The sequence below is a fragment of the Oncorhynchus mykiss genome, chromosome 6 (genome assembly GCF_013265735.2).
Source record: "Oncorhynchus mykiss isolate Arlee chromosome 6, USDA_OmykA_1.1, whole genome shotgun sequence".
NCBI classification, from domain to species: domain Eukaryota; kingdom Metazoa; phylum Chordata; class Actinopteri; order Salmoniformes; family Salmonidae; genus Oncorhynchus; species Oncorhynchus mykiss.
The window spans coordinates 35,767,962-35,785,896 of NC_048570.1; positions in this window are offsets into that span (position 1 = coordinate 35,767,962).

Genomic DNA, 17,935 nt, shown 5'->3' on the forward strand with positions numbered 1-17,935 from the left:
TGTCTGTGTCTGTTGCATGGGTGTCTCCATCTGTGTGTGTCTGTGGCTCGATGATTGTTAGTTGTTAGTTAAGCTCTGCGTCGGAGGCTGTGCGGTGTAGTGCAGCCCTGTCACTCAACCCTCTGGACCAACAATGCCACAAATTCCTCTCTGTTTGTTTGGTTAAGGACCGGGCTCTCACAAACCCAGAAACTCCTTAGGATCCCCAAACAGCTTCACCCCTGAACTGAGGCCCGTGTCACTCTGAAATCTGCCGTCAGACCACTAGCAATGAAGATCATTGCGTGGCTTGTGAGTAATGGTGAACAGCAAAAGGCTTTGTGTTCTTTGTTTCCCTCCAGAAACGTAGGGAACTGGTTGACAACAGGTTAAATCCAGCTTGGTAGCACACTTAGCAGAACATGTAAACATGTCAAGGTGCTTTCAGGGATATTTTCAGTCTTAATCCGGCCCATTGAAGGTTGACCGTCTTAACTCTGAGTCGTCATTCACAGGGCCATTGTGACTTTAGTCTCTGAGCCCTTACAGCCAACTCTGGGAGCGCAGACATCCACGCACACCAATGACACATGTACAGCGACACACACGAAGGGTACGCAGCCCCACGGCCGGGCCCAAAGCCCTGGGACGCGGGTGAGGAATGAGACAAATTCCTGTCTTGTGTAAACAAAACAGGTGAAGATTATCCCTCAGAAATGAATAGGGGACAATTATTTGTTTAGGTTACCTTTATATAACTTGGCAAGTTAATAAGAACAAATTCTTATTTACAATGACAACCTATCCCGGCCAAACCCGGATGACGCTGGGCCAATTGTGCGCCGTTCTATGGGACTCCCAATCACGGTCGGATGTGATACAGCCTGGATTCGAACCAGGGACTGTAGTGACGCCTCTTGCAGTGCTTTAGACCACTGCACCATTCGGGAGCCCAAATGCCTGGACAGGGTGAGGTGCTGTTGGAGGGTGGTACATGGAAAAGACTTAGACTTGCTTTCGATGAGAATGACAGATCTATAACTCACATTTCTATGTAAATTTGATTAGTTGCCCAGAAAGTTACATATTATAGTTTAAAGGAGAATTAGAAGGTGCCCTTAATGGTCATGAGTAGTCGAGGTGAGACTCAAACCGGTGTGTAATATTCTGCACTGTCTGGTCCCCCAAGTTTGAGACATTTAGCTCGAAGACTCCTTGAAGAAAGTGTGGTAAGCCTAATGGTGACTGATACAACAAATTGAACATGGGTGATCAAATCAAATCAAATTTATTTATATAGCCCTTCGTACATCAGCTGATATCTCAAAGTGCTGTACAGAAACCCAGCCTAAAACCCCAAACAGCAAGCAATGCAGGTGTAGAAGCACGGTGGCTAGGAAAAACTCCCTAGAAAGGCCAAAACCTAGGAAGAAACCTAGAGAGGAACCAGGCTATGTGGGGTGGCCAGTCCTCTTCTGGCTGTGCCGGGTGGAGATTATAACAGAACATGGCCAAGATGTTCAAATGTTCATAAATGACCAGCATGGTCGAATAATAATAATAAGGCAGATGAACAATGCTAGTATGAGTATGGTGATAAACTAATGTAATAAATGTACTTTCTGTTAGCTTTACACAGGGATTTTTGGTCATCATATTTAATATGTTGAACAAATTCAGGAAGGAAAGAAAATATCAGATTGGGGGTGATCTCTGTAGGTCCTCCATGGCTATCAACAGCTGACAGTTTTTAATGAAGTTTGTGTCAGCAGTCTGAATCAAGAGACTTCTCACTTCACTCCCTGGCTGGAATCTCAAGGCTGTCTCCCTCAACCATTCACATCAACTGACCCGTTGAATTCCCACTTTGAGTTGCAGTAGGATTGATTTGCACCGTCTTAGCGACTGTATCAGTTCCCAGTGGGTAGTTCTTGAATTATGGTGGCATTTGCTCATGGCATTTTATTTTTTAACATTCAAAGCTGGAATTCTTAATGGTGAAATAGCTACGTCCGTTTGCGATATTACCACACAAAGATAACAGTGAGCAATGTTTTTTTTTTACCCTCTGATATCATTGCACGTGTGATAGAAGAGCACACAACTTTTTTACCATGCTGTGTGACGCTTCTCAGCTCAGCAACATAAACAATAATGGTGATGGTGGCAGCCCCTAAGACGGATTCCGTCTTTAAATGTATTTAGGTGTATTTTGCTTTCAATATTGTTTCCCTTCATTTAAACTGACAAACACCAAGTGAAACTTTGGATTTAGACACACCAAATTATCAATGGAATCCTCAAATGTACAGTGGTCTCCAAAATTACTGGCACTGGCAATGCACAAACAATACTTAAAACAATATAATTTTAGAGCGAAACTCAAAATACCAACGTGAAAAATACTGTACTTTATTAATGTTTCAATGGAACCCAACAAAATAATTTATTGATTTAATTAAAAATCAATGTCCTCCAAATCAAGGTTTCATAATTAATGGCACCCTTAAATATTATTGTAAATAACATCTACCAACATTAAACCAGGAATTAAATTCCACTTATTTAAGTTTATCTAAGAAACTATATTAAGCCATTACATCACTTTCTTTTTAACTAGGGTATAAAAATGAGGTAACAGGCATGCAATATTCCTTTGTCATCCAACACCATGGAGAAAAGAAAAGGACTGGCAGTTCAAAAGGGACAGCTGGTCGTAGACCTTCAGAAATCTGGTAATGGCTACAAGAAGATCCACAAAAGAATCACTGTGAAATAATTGCAGGCCACCTCCACAACCACAGGCTCTTTGGAAGGGTTGCCAGAAGAAAGCCCTTAATGACCCCAAGACACAGACGCAAGCGCTTGGAGATTGCCAAATGTAATTTAAATTATGATTGGAAGAAGGTGCTCCAGTCAGATGAGCATCGGCATGTTTGGCGTCGAAACACAGATGCAAACTAGGAGAGGCACCTCATACTCACGGTGAAATATGGTGGTGGGTCAGTGATGTTTTGGGGCTGTTTTAATTCCAGAGGTCCAGAGGCACTGGTTAAGATTGATGGCATAATGAATTCCACCAAGTACCAGGCAATTTTGGCTGACAATCTGGTTGCCTCTGCCAGAAGGCTGGACTTTCCAACAAGACAATAACCCAAAACATACCTCAAGATCCACACAGAAATGGTTCTGTGACAACAAAATCTATGTTCTGCCATGGCCATCTCAGTCGCCGGACCTAAATCCAATCGAAAACCTGTGCGCTGTTGAAGAGGGCAGTTGATAAGTTCAAACCCAAGAATGTGAAGGATCTTGAAAGGATCTGCATAGAGGAATGGTCCAAAATCCCTCCAAATGTGTTCCTTAACTTTGTCAAACATTACAGGAAAATACCATGCTGTGGTCACTAAGTACTAAATGAGGAGTGCCAATAATTATGAAACATTGATTTTGGTGAAATCTATTTTGTATTAAATAATTCTATGATTTTGGTGGGTTCCATTGAAACATTAATGTACAGTATTTCTCACATGTTGGTATTTTGAGTTTATCTCTATAATTATACTGTTTATACTTTTTCAAGGTATTGTTTGTGCATTTGCAGCCCACTCTGACATTCTATAAAGGTGTGATTAGCTAATAATTGTATTTTTAATATGGACCCTACCCCTGATAAGTTTGCCACTGGAGAAAATGCTAAAGGTATATCTTTGTAATCAGTGATTTTCATGGCAGTAACACCAATGACACAAAACTGAGGGATACACATTATACTAGTAAAAAATATATTAATTTTAATAGCCTTTATTTATATTGATATATACTTTTGTTCACTGTCTAGCATTCAAAATAATAGATATCTCTCATTCCCCAAAACTACACCTCTACACATCATCAGCGGGACAAGCCAGTTTGCTAGCCCCCAGTAGTTTCTACAATGCGTACAAATAGATGTTTTGCGGTATAAAGGACTTACATACAGTATGTTATCTTATTAAATAACTTCCACGTTTTTAATGTCACATGCACAAGTACAGTGAAATGTCTTTCTTGCAAGTTCTAAACCCAAGAATGCAGTAATCAATATCAATGTAGTACTAAAAACAATAAATACAAATAAGAACACGAGAAAGTAAGTAAGCTATATATGTAGCGTCAGTTTCAATACCATATTTATAATGTGCAGGGATACTCGAGTGATAGAGGTAGATACTTTTGGTCATGTAGTGTATGTGGTCACCTGCTCGTTGAACATGGGCATTAATATGGAGTTGGTTCTTCCTTTGCTGCTATAACAGCCTCCACTCTTCTGGCAAGGCTTTCCACTAGATGCTGGAACATTGTTGCGGGGACTTGCTTCCATTCAGCCACAAGAGCATTTGTGAGGTCAGGCACTGATGTTGGGCGATTAGAACTGGCTCGCAGTCGGTGTTCCAATTCATCCCAAAGGTGTTCGATGGGATTGAGGTCAGGCCAGTCAAGTTCTTCCACACCGATCTCGACAAACCATTTCTGTATGGACCTCGCTTTGTGCATTGGGGCATTGTCACGCTGGGCCTACCCCAAACTTGCCACAAAGTTGGACGCACAGAATCGTGTAGAATGTAATTGTATGCTGTAGCATTAAGATTTCAGTTCGTTGAAACTTAGGGACATACCATGAACCAGACCATTATTCCTCCTCCACCAAACTTTACAGTTGGCAGTGGTGTAAAGCTTGCCGCTATGCGTTGGAGCAGGTAGCTTTCTCCTGGCATCCGCCAAACCCAGATTTGTCCGTCGGACTGCCAGATGGGGATGCATGATTCATCACTCCAGAGAACACGTTTCCACTGCTCCAGAGTCCTATGGCGGCGAGCTTTACACCACTCCAGCCAATGCTTGGCATTGCGCATGGTGACCTTAGGCTTGTGTGCGGCTGCTCAGCCATGGAAGCCCATTTCATGAAGCTCCCGATGAACAGTTATTGTGCTGAAGTTGCTTCCCGAGGCAGTTTGGAACTCGGTAGTGAGTGTTGCAACCGAGGGCAGTTGATTTTTACGTGCTTCAGCACTCAGCGGTAACGTTCTGTGAGCTTGTAGGGCCATTTCCATTTCACAATAACAGCACTTACGACAGAGCATGGGCGCGAACCCAGGGACTCTGATGGCACAGCTGGCGCTGCAGTACAGCGCCCTTAACCACTGCGCCACCCGGGAGGCCTCCAACACCATCATTAAGTTTGCCAGTGACACGGCAGTGATCACCGACGACGATGAGACCGCCTATAGGGAGGAGGTCAGAGACAGTGTGGTGCCAGGACAACAACCTCTCCCTCAATGTGAGCAAGACAAAGGTGCTGAACGTGGACTACAGGGTAAGGAGGGCCGATCACACCCCCGTTCACATCGACGGGGCTGTAATGGAGAAGGTTGAGAGCTTCAAGTTAATTGGTGTCCACATCACTAAAGACCTATCATGGTCCAAACACACCAACACAGTCGTGAGGACGGCACGACAATGCCTATTCGTTTTCAGAAGGCTGAAAAGAATTGGCATGCTCAGATCCTACGGCTGCACCATCAGGAGCATCCTGACTGGTTGCATCACTGCTTGGTATGGCAACTGCTCGGCATCCGACCGCAAGGCGCTACAGAGGGTAGTGCGTATGGCCCAGTACTTCACTGGGGCCAAGCTCCCTGCAATCCAGAACCAGAACCAGAACCAGGCGGTGTCAGAGGAAGGCTCTAATAAGTGTCAGACTCCAGCCACCAAATTCATAGACTTATCTCTGCTACCGCACGGCAAGCGCTACTAGAGTGCCAAGTCTGGGACCAAGGCTCCTTAACAGCTTCTACCCCCAAGCCATAAGACTGCCGAATAGTTCATCAAATGGCCCCCCAGACCATATACATTGACCCCCTTATTTTATTCTTATCTATTATAATTTTTTTAGCACAGGCTCGAAGTACACTCACTGGACTCTAACCACACACACACACGTACTACACAAACACTCCAACACACACACACACACACATAACACATACACACAACCCGTACACACATGCATATTGACGCCACACACACATATACATTCACACTTTTCACACACGTTGCTGCTACTGTCTGTTTATTATCTATACAGTCACTTTACCCCTACCTATATGTACATATTACCTCAATTACATTGATTACCCCGTGTACCCCTTTTTGTTAGTTATTTAGCAGTTTTATGGCTTGGGGATAAAAGCTATTCAGGCCCCTGTTGGTGTCAGACTTGATGCACTGGTACCGGTTGCCGTGCCGAAGCAGAGAGAACAGTCTATGACTTGGGTGGCTGGTGTATTTAACCATTTTCCAGGTCTTCACCACCTGATAGACCTCCTGGATGGCAGGGAGCTCAGCCTCAGAGATGTACTAGGCTGTCCGCACCACCCTCTGTAGCGCCATGTGATCGAGGGCGGTGCTGTTGCCATACCAAGCAGTGATGCAGCCAGTCAAGATGCTCTCAATGGTGCAGCTGTATAACTTTTTGAGGATTTGAGGACCTATGCCAAACCATTTCAAACTCCTTATTAACGGCTGTGCGCATGTGGACCATTTTTTTTATTCCTTCGTGATTTGGACACAGACTTGAAGCTCAGTTAAATTAAACTGAACATGTTTTAAAGTGTTTTTACATGGTGCCAAAGTCAAGGGACAGACCACAATAGAAGGCCTCAGCAAAGGGTCATCCGCAAGTCACCTTTTCGTCACCCTGAATCCATCCTCACTCTGTTACAGCTGGGGAAAGACATGGCTTATAACTGAGTCTGAGGTGGAGGGGAAACTGAGTTTGAGCGAACACAGTGGGGTCCTGTCCTGATGGTAGTTCTGCTCTCCTCAGTGGAGGTGAAGGCTGTGACATGGGCTTATCAACATCAGATAAGGACAGAAACACGCTGGAATGGAACTTAATTTATTGCACATGGCTTCTTAGGCCATTATCTAAGGAGGAGAACTGGGTTTCTGTATGAGAGAGAGAGAGGGAGAGAGACACACAGAGAGACACAGCGAGAGAGATGTACTATGGGCTGAGGTTTCTCTGTCTAAACTGGTTCACCCACCAGCCAGCCACCACAACCCTACGTAGGCCACCAGCGCCTCTGGCCATTTTTCCGGCTTTGACTTCCAGATGTCAATAAAATATGTAATTATAATCACCTACCTCAACTCCTAAATCATCTAGTCAGGTCTGGCCACACAAGAACCTTCCTTATTACTGGTGGTGTAAAGTACTTAAGTAAAAAATGCTTTAAAGTACCCTAAGTCGTTTTTGGGGGTGTCTGTACTTTACTATTTATATTTTTGACAACTTTTACTTTTATTTCACTTCATTCCTAAAGAAAATAATGTACTTTTTGCTCCATACATTTTCCTTGACACCCAAAATGACTCGTTATATTCACACACTTATCAAGAGAACATTCCTGGTCTTCCTTTCTGCCTCTGATTTGGCAGACTCACTAAACACTCGTGCTTTGTTTGTAAATGATGTGTCTGCCCCTGGCTTTCTGTAAAGAATTTAAAAAAGAAAGAAAATGGTGCCGTCTGGTTTGCTCAATATAAGGCAGGGTTCCCCATGTTTTTTTTAGCATTTTTTTGTCTTTTTTATTGTTGGACATGAGACTTTAAAAACACAAACAAATCAGCTCCAAGTGATTTTAATTTAGGAAATCCAAAGTATTTCCACGCATAATCGAGATATACACTGACTGTACAAAACATGCTCTTTCCATGGCTCCTGGGGTACCGAAGGTACTAACCCTGACAGACTGACCAGGTGAAAGCTATCATCCCTTGTTAATGTCCCCTGTTAAATCCACTTCAATCAGTGTAGGTGAGGGGAAGGAAAAGGGGATACCTGGTCAGTTGTACAACTGAATGCATTCAACTGAAATGTGTCTTCCGCATTTAACCCAGAGGTGCGGAGGGCTGCCTTAATCGACCACGTCTTCGGCTCACGGGGATGGGAGGAGACATGTTAACGAAGGATTTTTAAGTCTTGAGACAGGGATTGTGTATGTGTGCAATTGAGGGTGAGTAGGCAAGACAAAGGATTGAAGTACCGTTGAACATTGTATACGGTAGTAGGTGCCAGGCGCACCGTGTCAAGAACTGCAACGCTCTGGGTTTTTCACACCGTTTCACAAGAATGGTCCACCACCCAAAGGACATGCAGCCAACTTGACACAACTGTGGGAAGCACTGGAGTCAATATGGGTCAACATCCCTGTGGAACGCTTTGGACACCTTGTAGTCCATGCCCTGATGAATTGAGGCTCTTCTGAGGGGAAAAGGTGTGCATCTCAATATTAGGAAGGTGTTCCTAATGTTTTGTACCTTCAGTGTACGAGATAGTATACAAATGTAAGCAAGGTTTGAAATAATGTTTTAGTCAAATATTATATCTGTTTAGGCTTCTTGCGTTATGTTTGCAGTCTTCAAATGATTTGCAGCTATGTTACGGCCCCCTGCTCATCGCTCAAGAAAACATTGGCACATGACTGAATCTAGATGATGATCTCTGATATTTGAAATTATACTTTTACTTTTGATGCGTAAGTATATTTTAGCAATCACATTTACTTTTGATACTCAAGCATATTTAAAACCAAATATTTTTAAGAGTTTTACTCAAGTAGTATTTTCCTGGGTGACTTTTACTTGTCATTTTCTATTAAGGTATCTTTACTCAATTATGACAATGGCCTTGGTATAGTGTTATTAGTTTAGTTTGTTGACAACCTGGTTGATTAACAATATTGGGTTGTTAAAACGTTTTGTTTTTTATATAAATAAATGTGGGACACACAAAAGGCTGTGCAAAGCAACATTGCACATCATGCATTGCTCTAATAACTTTTGAAAGATTGTTCCGAAGTTTGCCTCCTCTAAATGAATATCGCACAAAAAAAATTGTTTTCCTACGAATTAAGCCACACAAAAATGCATAAAATACTTTTTGTACATATTTGCACTAGTTGAGTGTGAGATTGTGTTGATGAGAGAGATTTTCACCGACCACTTTTGGCTCGTGAGCCTACTTTCAAAACTACTGGCTAAAAAGTATACAAAAGCACCGGAAAATCCCTTTAAAATTGTCTCAGTCATTTGAAATGATATTATACTGTATAGTAATTTTGTGTATAGCCTCTATGCCAAAGTATTCACAGATGGATATTAGTATTCAGAGATATCTCAAAACTCCGAATAAGCATCAAGCTGATTACAAGCGTGTTATAAGGTCCCAGCTTCCTATAACCATTAAGGGAAAAGGAAAAGCATCAGCAGTGTAATGTCCAGATGACAATTTCCTTCCAAATGTATCACTTCTGCATGTGTTTGCCCTGGGGCCCTTGTGTTATCAAATTGACACAGATAGCCATAAATCAAAGACTTATCTTCTCCCGCCATGACACTATAACCCCACTTTACAGCCAAAACATTAGCTTGGGGTTTAGCTGGGAGGAGGGGAGGGGGGGGGGGGGGTAGCTTGACTGGCAGAACCAAAAGATTACATTCTCCTCTGACTGTCCTGTCGCTCCTACCACAGACAGAAAAAGACAGAGCTGCAGAGATGGGCTCGTTGTGCAACACTGACAGATTGCATGCTGGGATAGCCCCGGGGTGCCTGTCGTTTGCGGTCCTGATTTATGCCCTCTTTCCTGTTTAGCCAGCTCAAGTTATGCCTGTCTGTGTGTATGTGGTGCGACCGCCTGCCAGCATATAAATGAAAACCACACACACGCACACTGCCATGCACTAATTCGTTTCTGTTCTGGTACTCACCAGTACTCTTATCTCTGGCATTTTGTTTGTCGTAATGATCTTGTGAGAGATGGCTGGCATGTTCTGGATGTACGTGTGTGTCTGCTATAACACTCCCTGTAGATATACAGTCAGCTCCAAAAGTATTGGGACAGTGGATTTTTGTTGTTTTGGCTCTGTACTCCAGCACTTTGGATTTGAGATTTCATTGGAGGTTATTTTCATCCATATCTGGCGAACCGTTTAGAAATTACAGCACTTTTTGTGGTGTGTGTGTGTGTGTGTGTGTGTGTGTGTGTGTGTGCGCGTGTGTGCGTGTGCGTGTGTCCCATTTTAGTATTGGAACAAATTAATTGTGAGTTATGATAATAAGTGAAAAAGTTACAGATGCACAAATATCATACCCCCAAGACATGCCACCCTCTCGCCATTACAATTTTATTTATTTAACCAGGAAAAGCCCATTGAGACCCAGAGTCTCTTTTTCAAGGGAAGGCAGCAACAATCAATACATTACAGAATTAAAACATACAACAATACAATACAACAACATGATCCAGCCTAAAAAAAAGCATTTACACTCCTCTGTAACAGAGTGTCCCTTCAATATTTTAAATGAATTCAGTGGCACTAACATATCTAGATGAAGCATGGATTGTAGATTATTCCATGTGTCTGGGGCACAAGAAGAGAAGTCTTGTCTAATACTGTGAATGTCCTGGGGACTTTTAAGGAGCAACCACCTAGCAGACCGGGTATGGTAACTGCTGGTGGTGAAGTAGACCAGACTACAGAGGGAAAGAGTGAGTTCACCCAAAGGGGCTTTGTAGATGAACACATATAAATGTATCTTTCTGCGCATATAAAGTGAGGTCCAACCTACCATTTGGTACAATGTACAATGGTGGGTGAGTGACTTTGCATTTGTAATAAAGCGCAAGGATGCATGATAAACAGAGTCCAGTCTCTGTAAGACGGAGGAGACTGCATGATAAACAGAGTCCAGTCTCTGTAAGACGGAGGAGGCTGCATGATAAACAGAGTCCAGTCTCTGTAAGACGGAGGAGGCTGCATGATAAACAGAGTCCAGTCTCTGTAAGACGGAGGAGGCTGCATGCATATACAACAAGTCACCATAATCATTTACAGAGAGAAAAGTGGCCTGAACAAGCTTATTTCTAGTCATTAGCGGGAAGCAAGCCTTATTACGAAAATAAAAATCCAATTTCAATTGAAGCTTTGTCACAAGATTATCCACATGGACAACTTGTCATCCAACCAAACACCTAGGTATTTGTAGGATGACACTTTTTCAATGGACAAGCCACCAGATGTGACAATGCTAAATTTCTCAGGCAGAGTTCTAGCTCTGGTAAAGGTCATGAATTTATTTTTTTGTACATAGTTTGAGACCATAAAGGGAGGCCTGCAGTGACTGAAAAGCAGTCTGGAGCTCTTCAACAGCCTGAACCAGAGAAGGAGCACATGAATATATGGCTGTATCATCTGCATATAGATGTAACTTTGCATGTTGCATCCCATAACGGGAGGTTAGCATTTTGGTGGGGTATGATATTTAGGCTTCTAACTTTCTCATTCATGATTCATTCAGGACTATCCGTAATCATGGTATCATCCACATTAATGTAGACATTTTTTAGAAACATTATATTCTTATTTACAATAAAAGTGACTCCAAAATGACACTACATTATTTACCATTCATTTCTATTGTGCACAAAAATAATCTGAAACACAACCAAAACAAACAGCAAATGCATCCAACAAGTTTGTAGAGCCACAAGCTTGATGTAATGGTTGCGCGCTAGGAATATGGGACCAAATACTTCACGTTTGACTACTTTAATACACATAGAAGTGAATTTGTACCAATACGTTTGGTCTCCTAAAATGTGGTGGACTATGTACAAAAAGTGCTGTAGTTCACCCGATGGATGGAAATACCCTCAAAATAAAGCTGACAGTCTGCACTTTAAACTCCATCGTCATTGTCTTTCAAATACAAAGTGCTGAGTACAGAGCCAAAACAACATAATTGCCACTGTCACAGTACTTTAGGAGCTCGCTGTTGTAGAACCCGAGAGAAGAGCGTTCCAAATGTATACCTCTGTGCACACAAAATGACTCCCGCTGTTTTAACATGACAGTTCTATAAAAGGGACGTCAGTCTCACGGCCGGGCAGAAAATCTCAGGATCAATGCACAGGCCAGTGTATATATATATATATATAACTACAGTAATTTGTGTATGTAATGTAGCCCTTTGGCCCTGTGTCATACGTTATGACAAATGAGCTCAGTGCCAGAGTATAGGCAGGGTGATCATTATGTGGAGGCCTATACTGTTGGAACAGTATCCTGTTGTGTTAGGCACTCACCTTTAGCCAGTGACAAAATAGCTGCCCGTTCCTGCCCCTGCCACTTCCACTGGCTGGGATGGGAAAGTCAAGAGGACATGAACTTGGGGAGAAATCCCAACTTTCCCTGTAAATATGGAGGAGTTCCAGGAGCAGGGTATGTATCCTTTCCCTGCTGTGGCTGACTCTTACAGTAAGTGACCATGAGACCATGAGAAACAGCCAGGGCTGCACCATCCGCGCCAGCAGGAGGGGGGAGTTTCACAAAGCCCTGATAAGAATATTAACTTCAGACACTGTGTGCTCCCCCTCTTCTCGACCAGTCCAGGGGAGGATGTCTTGATGGTGGTGTTGCTGATTATGACAGTGCATCTGCTATGTTCTGTTGTGCTCTCCCAATGCAGGCTGAGCAGGCCAGGGTCTTCATTAAAAGTGTGTTAGGTTGCCTCCCCTGTGCTCCGGCCTCACCCATCTCTCCTCACCTTCCCTGGCCTGAGATCTCTCCGCTCGCACCCCAAGCCAACAGCCCACCTCACTTCATCACTGACGCCCAACAAAAACAGCAGGACCTGGGAGAACCCATGGATCACATTTTCCATAATACCTGGTTGTGCACATCTACCCCAAACCTCCCACACACAAACACTATTATTCTCTCCCTCTCGTTCTCACACTCACACACACTAGATTTTCTTACAGAACAAAACTCCAGCATCATGTAAGATTTGTATTGTTTTAATGTAATGAAAAATAATTGTTATGCTTCAAATTGTCCAATCAACCTATACAGACATCTGTGCTTGGTATGAGAGCCCATCCTTCAACAGTATTAATCATTGGATTCACCAGGATGTTGAATGCTTAACTTCAAACTTTAGTCTTCCAATATACAGTGCCTTGCGAAAGTATTCGGCCCCCTTGAACTTTGCGACCTTTTGCCACATTTCAGGCTTCAAACATAAAGATATAAAACTGTATTTTTTTGTGAAGAATCAACAACAAGTGGGACACAATCATGAAGTGGAACGACATTTATTGGATATTTCAAACTTTTTTAACAAATCAAAAACTGAAAAATTGGGCGTGCAAAATTATTCAGCCCCTTTACTTTCAGTGCAGCAAACTCTCTCCAGAAGTTCAGTGAGGATCTCTGAATGATCCAATGTTGACCTAAATGACTAATGATGATAAATACAATCCACCTGTGTGTAATCAAGTCTCCGTATAAATGCACCTGCGCTGTGATAGTCTCAGAGGTCCGTTAAAAGCACAGAGAGCATCATGAAGAACAAGGAACACACCAGGCAGGTCCGAGATACTGTTGTGAAGAAGTTTAAAGCCGGATTTGGATACAAAAAGATTTCCCAAGCTTTAAACATCCCAAGGAGCACTGTGCAAGCGATAATATTGAAATGGAAGGAGTATCGGACCACTGCAAATCTTCCAAGACCTGGCCGTCCCTCTAAACTTTCAGCTCATACAAGGAGAAGACTGATCAGAGATGCAGCCAAGAGGCCCATGATCACTCTGGATGACCTGCAGAGATCTACAGCTGAGGTGGGAGACTCTGTCCATAGGACAACAATCAGTCGTATATTGCACAAATCTGGCCTTTATGGAAGAGTGGCAAGAAGAAAGCCATTTCTTAAAGATATCCATAAAAAGTGTCATTTAAAGTTTGCCACAAGCCACCTGGGAGACACACCAAACATGTGGAAGAAGGTGCTCTGGTCAGATGAAACCAAAATTGAACTTTTTGGCAACAATGCAAAACGTTATGTTTGGCGTAAAAGCAACACAGCTGAACACACCATCCCCACTGTCAAACATGGTGGTGGCAGCATCATGGTTTGGGCCTGCTTTTCTTCAGCAGGGACAGGGAAGATGGTTAAAATTGATGGGAAGATGGATGGAGCCAAATACAGGACCATTCTGGAAGAAAACCTGATGGAGTCTGCAAAAGACCTGAGACTGGGATGGAGATTTGTCTTCCAACAAGACAATGATCCAAAACATAAAGCAAAATCTACAATGGAATGGTTCAAAAATAAACATATCCAGGTGTTAGAATGGCCAAGTCAAAGTCCAGACCTGAATCCAATCGAGAATCTGTGGAAAGAACTGAAAACTGCTGTTCACAAATGCTCTCCATCCAACCTCACTGAGCTCGAGCTGTTTTGCAAGGAGGAATGGGAAAAAATTTCAGTCTCTCGATGTGCAAAACTGATAGAGACATACCCCAAGCGACTTACAGCTGTAATCGCAGCAAAAGGTGGCGCTACAAAGTATTAACTTAAGGGGGCTGAATAATTTTGCACGCCCAATTTTTCAGTTTTTGATTTGTTAAAAAAGTTTGAAATATCCAATAAATGTCGTTCCACTTCATGATTGTGTCCCACTTGTTGTTGATTCTTCACAAAAAAATACAGTTTTATATCTTTATGTTTGAAGCCTGAAATGTGGCAAAAGGTCGCAAAGTTCAAGGGGGCCGCATACTTTCGCAAGGCACTGTGCATTTTGGTAAGACTGGACTGTGGCCCATTGGCCAAAATCCTCTGAAAGAGTCACTGCCTAGAGTCGACTTCAGACTTAACCACATCCACTGGATACATGATGGACAAAAACCTCAAAGTACATTGTTTATTATTCCCGTGTGAGAATTTCTTGAGCGCAGTGCAAGGTGATGACTTATAGTGGCAAGTGTTTGTAGGTGTTTTGAAGGTCTGTAGACAGTAGATACAGGTGGTCTCCACAGCACTCGCCACATTATCCTAATACCTCTACTCCTCTTCTTCAGGTATTTCCAACACTAAGTTTACCTGACAAAATTATATACCTAAAAAAAATGGAGAATGCTTGAGGATTAGCTGGATATAAGGATGAACAACTACATTTCCTGGTAGTTGTAATGGATAGCTCATGCTGTGGTGGCTGTTGAAAGGCTTTGCCAGTTCCCACAGCCATGCAGATGTGGCCCTGGCTGGCTGCAGTTCTGTGAGAGTCTGCTCCACTGTCATTAAGGGCTCTGAACCAAAGGAAAGACAGCATGGCACAGCATGGTAAACCAGGTTAGACGGCATGGTAGACAGGGTTAGACAGCATGGTAAACCGAGTTAGACGGCATGGTAGACAGGGTTAGACAGCATGGTAAACCGGGTTAGACGGCATGGTAGACAGAGTTAGACAGCATGGTGCAGCATGGCAGACAGGGTTAGACAGCATGATACAGAATGGTAGACAGGATTAGACAGCATGAAGCAGAATGGTAGACAGGGTTAGACAGCATGATGCAGCATCAAATCAAATCAAATGTTATTTGTCACATACACATGGTTAGCAGATGTTAATGCGAGTGTAGCGAAATGCTTGTGCTTCTAGTTCCGACAATGCAGTAATAACCAACAAGTAATCTAACTAACAATTCCAAAACTACTGTCTTATACACAGTGTAAGGGGATAAAGAATATGTACATAAAGATATATGGATGAGTCATGGTACAGAGCAGCATAGGCAAGATACAGTAGATGGTATCGAGTACAGTATATACATATGAGATGAGTATGTAAACAAAATGGCATAGTTAAAGTGCTAGTGATACATGTATTACATAAGGATGCAGTAGATGATATAGAGTACAGTATATACGTATACATATGAGATGAATAATGTAGGGTATGTAAACATTATATTAGGTAGCATTGTTTAAAGTGGCTAGTGATATATTTTACATCATTTCCCATCAATTCCCATTATTAAGTGGCTGGAGTTGAGTCAGTGTGTTGGCAGCAGCCACTCAATGTTAGTGATGGCTGTTTAACAGTCTGATGGCCTTGAGATAGAAGCTGTTTTTCAGTCTCTCGGTCCCAGCTTTGATGCACCTGTACTGACCTCGCCTTCTGGATGATAGCGGGGTGAACAGGCAGTGGCTCGGGTGGTTGTTGTCCTTGATGATCTTTATGGCCTTCCTGTGACATCGGGTGGTGTAGGTGTCCTGGAGGGCAGGTAGTTTGCCCCCGGTGATGCGTTGTGCAGACCTCACTACCCTCTGGAGAGCCTTACGGTTGAGGGCGGAGCAGTTGCCGTACCAGGCGGTGATACAGCCCGCCAGGATGCTCTCGATTGTGCATCTGTAGAAGTTTGTGAGTGCTTTTGGTGACAAGCCGAATTTCTTCAGCCTCCTGAGGTTGAAGAGGCTCTGCTGCGCCTTCTTCACGATGCTGTCTGTGTGAGTGGACCAATTCAGTTTGTCTGTGATGTGTATGCCGAGGAACTTAAAACTTACTACCCTCTCCACTACTGTTCCATCGATGTGGATAGGGGGGTGTTCCCTCTGCTGTTTCCTGAAGTCCACAATCATCTCCTTAGTTTTGTTGACGTTGAATGTGAGGTTATTTTCCTGACACCACACTCCGAGGGCCCTCACCTCCTCCCTGTAGGCCGTCTCGTCGTTGTTGGTAATCAAGCCTACCATGTTGTGTTGTCCGCAAACTTGATGATTGAGTTGGAGGCGTGTGTGGCCACGCAGTCGTGGTAGACAGGGTTAGACAGCATGATGCAGCATGGCAGACAGTGTTAGACAGTATGATGCAGAATGGCAGACAGGGTTAGACAGCATGATGCAGCATGGTAGACAGGGTTAGACAGCATGGCAGACAGGATTAGACAGCATGATGCATCATGAAAGACAGGGTTAGACAGCATGATGCAGCATGGTGCGGGATGGTAGACGGAGATCTAGACAGATAGTGTCTGATGGATCACTAAGGGTTGTTGCTTTTAGCTGTGTTATCTAAAAGAAATGGCTCAATTGCCTTGTTCTTGGGTCATATACTTGGTTTTAAGTTTCTTTGCTGTCAACAAGAATATATATTTTAGTTGAATAATAACAGGTATTAGGCACAACACAAGCAATAAACATGTGTTCTATAGATTTGATGTTAATGTTCCAGTTTCCACTGTATGTATTCATTACTCTATGGTATGTATTCATTACTCTATGGTATGTATCCATTACTCTATGGTATGTATCCATTACTGTATGGTATGTATCATTACTGTATGGTATTTATCCATTACTGTATGGTATGTATCCACTACTGTATGGTATGTATCCATTACTCTATGTTATGTATCCATTACTGTATGGTATGTATCCATTAATGTATGGTATGTATCCATTACTCTATGTTATGTATCCACTACTGTATGTTATGTATCCACTACTGTATGTTATGTATCCACTACTGTATGGTATGTATCCACTACTGTATGGTATGTATCCATTACTGTATGGTATGTATCCATTACTGTATGGTATGTATCCACTACTGTATGGTATGTATCCACTACTGTATGGTATGTATCCACTACTGTATGGTATGTATCCATTACTGTATGGTATGTATCCACTATTGTATGGTATGTATCCATTACTCTATGGTATGTATCCATTACTGTATGGTATGTATCCATTACTCTATGTTATGTATCCATTACTGTATGATATGTATCCATGAACTAACGCTGCAGTCTTGTTGAGTGTTTTGCACTGGATGGTTGGTGTATCTCCTCTGTGGTGAGAGAGAAGACCATTCTGAGAGAAGACCCCCCCCCCCCCCTCCTTGGACCCAGGGAGACCGGGGCACTGGCACCCAGGTGCACTGGGCTGGCAGACATTGTCATCCACACGAGGTAAACTGAGACACAGCCACCAATAATTGATGAAGATGTAGGGCATGGCATTTGACCAGGCCAGTCAGCAGGCACGTTCCTGTGGCCCTCCACT